Below are 10055 nucleotides of genomic sequence, written 5' to 3'. Positions count from 1 at the left end.
TATCTCTGCTAATTCTGAAATAATTCATATAGTTCATTTCATTTCTGGTTTAGTAGTTTTCCACAAGAAAATCTCAATTTTTCATCAGACTTTCAGGTGTTGTTTTTTTCCAGGTGAGATTTTTGCAGCACTGCATCCCTGTTTGGTTCCTGGGACCATTCTCGGAGGTCGGGATCTGATGGGATATATGCTCTCTCCAGCCTCTTTTTGCAGTCTGGTCCCAAATATGGGGCCAGACAAACTAAGTTCATGCTCCTCATGACTGTTTTCATTTCAGGAGAGCTGACCCAGCTTGTTTTCACCAGGAATACTTGGCTTGGTTTTGTTTAGTAGATGATGTAATTTCAGAGCATGACTGAGGTTTAGAAATTATTCATGTTTGGCCACCCAAACAATATAACAGCTCTCTGACTGTTTCCTGTGTTGGGAAATCTCAGTGAAGTTCAATGACCTGCCTCCACCTCCGGCATCTCCTGGAAAAGCCAGGGAAGTGAGCCATGGATTGCTTCATCCACCAAGACCTTTACTGACTGCTGCTGTTGCAAAAAGACATTTCCCCATCTGCGGCAGCAGCTGGACTGTTGTGTGTGGTTGAAACAGCCTGTGAAAGCAGAGGGCGTCTGGGAGACTGACTGATAGAACACAGTTTCAGGCAGGAATTCATCCAAGGATGGAGTCTGGCAGGGAAAGTTGTAAAGGAGAAAGTGTGCAGAAGTTGCGGGAGCAAAATCCTGATTTTTCTCCTATTGTTTTCAGAGGGTGACATTTCTAGGGGAAGCACAAGCATTTTCAGTATGTGGTTTTCTTTCCTGAGAGTCAGACAGGCCTGCTCAGTGGGTGTCGTGGTGAGGTTTAACTGGTTTTGAGAATAAGTGTTCCCAGGTGTCAAAGAGGCCAGGCTGAATATGCTGGTTCAGAGCGTTCACATTCATAGAGAAGAAGAGGAAGGAGAGGATGGATGGATGGATGGATGGAAGGAAGGAAGGAAGGAAGGAAGGAAGGAAGGAATAGTAATAATAGAACTAACAGAGGTTCTTCTTAGGATCAAACAAATTTTAAAAATATAGTTTGGGGCAAAATAGTTCTGACTTCTGCTGGAGCTTATGGACATGAACTCTATCTGGTCAAAGAAAGGCAAGGACAGTCAACCCACAGGTCAGGAAGGCAAGAACAGAGCTGGTGGCTTTGCATCCCTGAGCAAAACCATTTTTATTACCCTATAATCAGTATGCATTGCTGTGTACATGTACACCAGTGAGAAGAGATCATTCCCTCTCACTTTATACAGACAAAGAGACATAGGGCATAGAGGCTGTGATGAGACAAATGGTTATTATGAGGTATAGGCATTTTTAATTAGCTCCTGCAGACTGCACCACACTGCTAATGAGCTCTTGCCAAGTTTCTTCTGATTCCTCTTTACTTTTGTAACTCTGTAATAGTAACAATATAATCATTTTCTATAATAACCGTGATAAAATCCAGATAATCCTCCTGTAACTCCTGCATAAGCTTCAGTAATTAAATCAGTCGGTGAAACATTCTTGGTCTAAAGGGTGGATGAACGCAGCACAGCTCTGTTACCTGGGGAAGAGGATGATGTGGAAAGCACATTCCCCATCTCCTACACCCAAAGCACTACAAATCCAGTGCAAGACTAGAATAGGGTTAAAAGGCAAACAGTTTTGTTTGGATCTCAAATTAGCTCATTGTTGCCGAATCAGAGGTCAGAATATTACCAATCAGTACATTTGGTCCTGAGGGAAGAGCCTGGTTGGTGTTCGGTGGGTTGGTGACCAGCTGCTGGGCTCCCAAAGCAGAGAGTAGTTCCCAGATGGGTGGGGAGGTGTGAGGAGGGATGAGGGGAAGGGACATCACAGGAGTCCTGCTTTCATCTGTCCCTTGAAAGAAGGGGGAGTGTTTCTCAACAGTGCTGAGAAATGCAATTTAGATAAATAGCTGGCGGCTCCTATGAAGAGTTTATCCAGCCTGTTATCTTTCACTGGTCTGCTCCGATTGATGTACCCCAGGTGGTGTCATACATGCTTATTCTTTTCTTTCCTTTAACTTAAGAGACTTTTTTCCCCCTATAATTACTCCTCTTATAAGGAGTTTTCATGCAAAAGTATATACACATTGCAAAGGAACAGTCTGTCTGCACTTAAGTTAGGTGAACAATTCTAGATCTGCTGCCCTCCCTCCAGGAGCCTGGTGATGATGAAGCCTTTTGTGATGCTGCCTTTAGATAAGAACCCAGCTTTTCACTTTCCTGACTCATACTTAAGCCCATAGAATTCACTGTCAACTGCAAGAAACTCGTCCCTGGGCAGAGAAAGGCAGCACACACCCACCAGTGCTGTAGACTGATTCCTGCAAGGATTTCTGGCCATAGCTGTTGGAGAGTCAAGCCATCCTGGACAGTCCTACCATGTATCCCCAGCCCAGAACTTCACATTCAACAGAGCTGGGCAGATCAACAGAGATGACTGATGTTCCAAAATCCCTATCACACGTTTCCTGGGTAGCTAATATCACTACAGTATGGCCCAGCTAATGTGGCCAGCCTCAGCTCAAGGTAGTGCCGTGAGGAAGGGCAACTTGTAAAAAATATCTGCCTTCACTCACCACCACCACCACATGCTCCCAAGCACCAAGATGTGTGTGTAGGTGGGTCAGGGTTGCTTGAGGTGATGTGGAGGACAAGGTGTGCTGGCTGCTGGCTCCTCCTTGTGCTCTGCTGTGGCCAGCGACCTTCTGCTGGGTTTGGGATGAACATTTTGCATCCATTAGGAGCTGACAGTGATTGGGATGTTTGTCTCTGCATCTTTGCCTACACCCCCACATGAGTCATTAAGCAACACTTCAACTCCTCTGCTTCCTGTCTCTGTTCCCCATCACCCATAATGGCTTCATTCATCAGTCTGCCCTTTGTTTTGGCTGTTTTTTTAGTGTGTACGGTGAAAGTTTCGGTCTGGGTGCCATGCACTGTGATCTCCAGGACTTGCTGGTCCAGGGACCAGCAGCACAAGGCAGTATTTTGCCCCTTCTTCTTCCAGTTTTTCTCTGCTGAGTGTTTCCACACTCAGACTTTCCTTGCTCTGCTGTGATCTCCTCACCTCTGAGCATCTTCCTTGTGCCTTTGCTTTAAGAACTGACCAGGAGAAGAGCTTCAGAGATTTGGGGGAGGATGATCACATTCGGACTTTTGAGGGAAGGACTAAGGAAAGCACGTTCATCTAGGAGACAATGAAGTGCATTGTGAAATAGATATGATGTCCTGACAACAAAAGTCTATTTCATTAAGAGACAGGAAAATCCTAAACTCAACAGTAAACTCCGACAGCATTTGGACATGTTGTGGTTGGCAGAGCATCCAGATTTTACTGTTTGCAAATTGGGCTCTTAACTGAACCAGGTGCTGAAGAAGTGCTTTCCACAGGTCACTGAGTCCAACTTTATTCTAAATAGCACCAGCCCCAGGCCAGATTCACTCCTGAAATGAATGGACTCATCTCTCACTTACAAAGCCACATGCCCTGGCATGGTGCATCTTCTGTGGTAGCCTGCGGCATCAGGAACCGCACAGCAGGCTGATTTCTTCTTCAGCTCTCCTGCGGGCAATGCAGCTTCGCACTAGCCCTCATACAGGTTACTACCTTTCTGCTCCAGTTATTGCTGCAGCTTCTGAAAGCCCACAGTGAAAATGTTGCACTTGTGTTAAGGGGAGGTGAAAGGACAGAGAAAGATCAGCATGAAAATACTCGGAGTGTTGGATGGTCTCCTTCCCTTTGTTTGACCATCTTGAATTTTCCTGTGTCTATACATCCCATGTCATAGGAGCTGCTGCCAAAACACTGCTCTGTTACCATCTTTTCTACCTGCTAGATATTAGATGGACCTGATTTTGATCTTACATGCACTGACTACAAAAGCTGATCTTTCCCCTAGCTACATGCAGGCAGCCAGAGGAGCCTGGGTATGGATCATCACAGAATCTGATCATCAAAAGTCCATCCCAGTCACCTGAAAGCTGAAGTATTACTTTAATTTTCTTCTCCTCTTGCTGCTAAGAGAAAAAAGGGAAATAAAATAACTTCAATATTAACTAGTTACTCCTTACCCTGACAAGAGAGTAGCTGGGGTTGCTCATTTTCTCAGTGCCCATTCTGAAGTACTAGTGCCACATCCAGGCTGTCAGATCCAGACACAATGGGGGGAAAAGGGGTAGAAGAGATAACAAAGATTTAGTGTTTAAGACCTGAAGTGGGCTTTTATATTCTTCTGCTTCCTACCTGTGCACCAGATTTGGAGACACTCAGACCTCTAACTAGACAGGCCCTAAAGCATCAGGCAGAGATTTCCTTGAAACAGCATCTTCTCAGGGTGGGTGAAGGCAGGCACAACTCCAGAGCCTTCTGCAGAGCATGGCCCTGCCCAAGTACTCACAGACCTTATCAACCCTGATCAGCCTCACCTGGGCTCTCCACCCCCACTCATGGAGCCTATTTAAGCTCAGCCTAGAACCAGTAGCCCCTTCTCTGAGCTCAGCTGAAGGAATGTGGGTCTCCAGTGTAGGCACAACCATGCACCTGCCTGACCACAGACCTCCATCATCCTTCTGAAGAAGGTGGCTTTTCCACCTAATGCCATGGTAAGGCTTTTCTTTGCTTATGATGTGAAATTGGTGGGTTTGTGACCCATTCTCTGTGCTGCATAAGCACTCGGTATGAACTTGCTGCAGGTGTTGCAGAAGGGGAGCAGGATGTTCACGGTGGTGCCCAGGGAAGGATGGGGACAGCTCTGCCCCAGCCATTTGTGTCCCTTCCCCAGCACACAGCCATGTGCCTGAGCACTGCAGCTGCCAGCCTGCAGTTCAGATAAGCTTTCCTCAGCCTGCTGCACTGCGTGAGTTTTACTCAGGCTTTGCATAGAGATGTGGCTATATCAGAAACCAAATTCCTTTAGGATCTGATGTTTATGGACAGTGAACAAGCTCAGGACCCTCGTTCCCCCAGGCAGGGGCATGGGAAGTGGAGTAATTACCTTCTTACACACAGAGGTTTGTCCATTCCTATTTATTTCCGAACATTTTTCATTATGATGTTCTTACGATGCTTTAGGGCTGGAAACACCAGGGATACGAATCGGATCTTGTCATTCACAGGGCTCACATTATTATACGTGAATATATTATTTCTGTTAAAAATATCACATAGTTGTGAATCTTGGTTATTATCAGAAGCTTGTTATTGTGGTTGTATTCTTTCCTTTTTATTTACACATATGAAATACTGTGTATGGTGGTGGATTGATTTCTGACTGAAGAGATCAGGTCATTTAGAAAGTCACAGCCTGCACAGCCTCTGTGCTCTGACTTAGCAATTTAGTTGCCTCTGTTCCCCTGGGTTTTACCTCTTTTCTTGCTGGTGAAGGTAGCAGGGAAAGCCTCTTCTCTACTTCTTTTTCGTTGCTAATGTGAGAGCAGAGTCCAGCATCTCTCCTAGACTGAAAATCTGGGGAGAAAATAAAAACATGTTAAAAGGAATCTGTAATTTTGGAAGGATTGGAGCATTTCTCTGGGGAGGCTGAGAGCAGTGAGTCCTCCCTTGCTCTCCTACCCTGTCACCATCACTCAGCTGTAAAATGCTTCTTGAGAAACCAAGGCATAGAGAGGAGCAGGTCTCGTTATCCCGGGCTGTCTGGTAGGAATCAGAAGGGAGGTATATAACCAAATCATATTTTTTGGCTGTGAGCCTCCAGCTGGAAGTTTCCAATTATCGAAGCACATACACATGGATGCACAGACCCCTGTAATGGAGTTTCTGCAGTGGTGGAGGTCCCAGCTCTGCTGGTGTCCTACTCCCATGGATGGAAGCAGAACTTCGTCCTTGAAATCTCTGTACACGGTCAGACGTGTGACATTCAGCAGCTTTTTGAAGTCTAGTCCAAAGCCTTCTCTGAGAGCAAAGGTACTTCTTTCCTACAGAGCTTTTCCTCCCAACGATGCTGTAGCTCAGGGCAGTGGGCAATGGACTGAATCCCAGGCAGGCAAGTTTGGGCATCCTGTGGGACCATGCATGGATTTCCTGAGGGGCATGAACAAGGATGCTATTGTTGCTTCAGAGGGGTTATTAATTGCTGGGAACTTATCCATGCGCTGAGGTAAAAGCTGTCACACCCACACAACTTCAATGAGTCAGATCCCAAATAGCCAACACAGGTTGCAATCAGAGAGCATGGGGACAGCGGGGTGAAGGAGCCCATTATACTGATCAACCCTTGTTGGTAATAAAAGTTTGGGGCAAGAGGCTTGAAGGAGGCTCTTCTCCCAAATTTTCAGGAGTAACTGCAGGACCTGGGCTTTATAAACTTTACAGTAAGGTCTGCTGATCAGATGTAAAAAATAGATTAGGTATTTTTTTCCTACAAGCTTCATTTATACTCATCAGAGTGCTACAAGTAATAATACCAGGAAATAGATTTGCAGGCAGAACTATGATTTTTAAGTTAACGATGTTCATTTAATTTCAGCTCTTGTCTCCTAGATGTGCCTCCTCCTAATGCTCTAAATAGCTCCTCTGCCTCTTTGATGTTTACACCCTTCAAATGCATAAAGACAGTTCTCTACAATTCCTCATTTTGCCAAGCAATACATACTTAGTGCTTTTCATCTCTCTCCATAAATCAATCCCTTTCCTCCAACAGGAGCTAGAATAGAATTTTTTTTTCCTTATTAGATTTGTACTGAGAATTTCTTTTCAGAAACAGATAAATGATACAAGGTTTTTTCATGACAAAGCATCCTATCATACATTATTAGCAAACACTTCCACAGTAGAACAGGAATAAAAATAGAAAGTGGGCTATAAAAAAGAACGTATAGCAGTATGGCATCTAATCTCGCAGCATGGTACTAAAAGTGGAGCAGTTCCTTCACATTTCTTTGCAGATCTTCAAGGAAAGATCCAGGAGGCCTAAGAAACGCTTAACATCTTTTACTTAAGGATTTTGTTAAATTCTGTGCGGTCTTTGACATCAAGTTAATGAATTTCCCCTTATTCAAAAAGCCCACCTACCGCTGGTGATGTGTTTGAAGCTGCGGATGTGTTTGAAGCTGCTGCTCCCTGTCCCCTTCCCTGTGTCCCAGCAGCGTGGGCTGTGCACACCCTCTTCCACAAAACTTTAACCGAGAAGCCACCCGAGTTATAAATTCCTTCAGATCCCACTTATCTCAAAACCAGATTTCTTTTCATTACCGATTTCCAGCGGAAGCCATCAAACGTGAACTAGCTGGTGCTCTCACCTGGCAGGCCGGGTTAAAACGTCTATAATGTGCTTTTAAGATTGATTCTTCTGATGGACCCTTCCCAGGGATCACACCCTCTGACTGAGAGGCTTGACTGTGCTTTAGAGGCTGCGGTGAGATAAGGTTCGTCTGGGAAAAATAGTCACCCTCGGATCTCCCATATTTCTGAAAGCAATTTTGGTTGAAGTCCAGCAAACCCTGCAAAAATGGTTTTAAAATGAAATTACAAATGAAAGATGAATACTCAAATGGACAACAATTTCAGCAGCTATTTGTCAGGAAAAGCTTAGGACTTGGGAAATCAGTCTGCCTGGGCAATTACTGCCCTGGGACAGAAGCACGTGTGGGTTTCATTCAGACACGTGTTCAGCTGAGCGCTGTTTGGCTTGATGTTCTTTCCTGCATTGCTTTTTCAGCTATGAATATGAGGATTGAGGAGAGACTGATCGATAGGTTTATTTTCCTCACTTGTGGCTTCAGGAGTGAATTAGAGGATGGGAACGTTCCCCTGGGGCCAACCAGCCCAGCCAGGCTGGCTGCTGGGTCTCAAGGTCTACCTGGGAGCAAATACAGATGAACAGAGGCAGCAAGGTTTAAACCCCAAGCATTTGGGTGATTATTTAAGTAAATGTGGCAAATAACAAGCTGTGCAGCTGCAGCATCTATTCAGGGAGGGAGCCCGGAGGTAGCTTCTCTCATCTTGCAAAGGAGCAGGTGCTGCAAAGGAAACCAATATCTGAAACTTTTAGCAAAATGCCAAAGATCTTCTCTAGAGGTGCTGCCAACAAGCAGAGAGAAGGCAAAAAACCCAGCACAAAGCTGACATGGCTTGATAATAAACAAGCCAAACCAGTGCCAGAAGTTGTTGTACACTGGGTTTTGTGACTGTGCATTTTAATTTCTTAGTGTTCTTGCTGTCCTTAGCACTGGATTAACACAGCGGTGGGTCCAACCACTTCCCTGAGATGGTTTCTTGCAGGACATCATTGGCACCGTTGCAGATTTCTGTCTTTTGAAGCACTGTGTGAACTTCATTTCCTCCACCTTGGGGCCTGCTGGGTCCCTATGAAGATTTACGCTCCAGCATTTTGAAGTTTGCCTTTTGCTAGTTTAAAAGAGCTTTTGGAATTGTTTGACATGGTGTGGTGATTACTAATGCCCAGTGCCAAGTCTTTGTCGCCCATTGTCACTTGAGATCAAGATCTTAGTTAAAGAAATGGTGGCAAAAGACGCTAAAGAGGACAGTGAACTTGTGTCAGGGATGGTTTTACTTAAACCTAACTGCTGAAAAATGCTGGGACCTAAGACCCTTTATGGTCCTGGGACAGTGAAGGCTGAGGACAGTGTTGATCCCAGTCTCTGCCTGGATGTGTTGAGAGTCATCTCTTGGGGATTTGAGACATAGGTTAGAGACATGTATATGTAACGGTGGAACTTCCAATAACTGAGATCTAAGGACTGAACATACTTGACCTGGATGTGAGGTTTTGAGCTGTTAGCACTTTAGTTCTCAGTATTGTTGACAGCTTAAATCCCTGCTTTCCATCATTAGAAAAATAGTATTCTTTTATTTTAAAGTTGTTATAAAACTATCTTAAACATCAATAACCAAATATGGTTCCCTCAGCCAACCACAGCTTGAAAGTTAGACATTTTGACCTCAAAGGTCAGTGTTTCAAAAGTGTGTAGTAATTTTTTTTTTGATCAATTTTAATTTTAATTGTCTTTAATGTGCTTGAATATCACTGCCCCTCTAGGGGGGTGCTGTTTGCCGCTTGGTTTTGCTATTTCTCCAGAAAAAAGATTTCTGTAACTGCTTGTGCTGGTGTTGCCCAGAAGTTTGGCACCAGGAAGAAAATAACAGCTAGGGAGTGGTGGTAGTAAGACTTCTTAAATTCAGGTTGTGGGTTAGTGAAGAGCCCAAACTGACCAATTCTATTTAAATCACATTAAAAAAACCACAACCCTAAGACAGCAGTTTTGGTGTTTAAATGTTGCTGGTAGAGAGCAGCTGTATACCTTCGTGGTGCAGAGCAGGTAGATGCACTATGACATGGCCCAGGCACTAAGCTCCTCACCCAGATCTTCCCCAGGTGGATATCAGACCTGGCATTGAAGAGCCTCGCAAAGACAAAATAGATACCCTCTGCCCTTCGTGTGTGTATATATGGCCACATATGTGTGTGTATATATATCTGTACATGCTTTCTAAGTCTGTAATAGCACAAGCTGTCTGTGCTTGCAGCACATTCTGTTTCCTAAGGCAACATTTAGACTGTGAACTCCCTGAAGAAAAGACTGTCTTGCTAAGTGTTTCCAACAGGCCTAACCCTCCTGGGCTTTCATTTCCTGACGGGCTTTTAATGTAATGTAAAGAACAGAAATAATATCTTCCATTAAAACTTTATTACGTAGCTCTTCCACTTAAGAGCTGTTTCACTTACTCCCGGCCAAATGAATCCCAGTCATTGAAAGCTAAACATGGAAATTCAGGAGGGGGGAAGCAGAAATCCACCTGCAGTCTTGAAAAGATGAGGAAAAACAAGAGTGGTGGGTTTAGTGACTCGTCTGAGAAGACGTGTGTAGCTCAGTGTGGAGCCCTGGGCCAGAGCTATATGTGACAGAACATGAGAGCACAACCACCAGCATGGGAAACGTTCATTTATTTGCAAGGGGAATCTGCAAATGCATGTCCCCCACTTCTACCTCCTGCTGATTTCCACTAGAGTCTGTTATAATTATTGGGAGC

This window comes from Columba livia, chromosome 15 (assembly GCF_036013475.1).
Source record: "Columba livia isolate bColLiv1 breed racing homer chromosome 15, bColLiv1.pat.W.v2, whole genome shotgun sequence".
In the NCBI taxonomy this organism is placed as follows: Eukaryota; Metazoa; Chordata; class Aves; order Columbiformes; family Columbidae; genus Columba; species Columba livia.
This window is presented reverse-complemented; position numbering follows the sequence as displayed.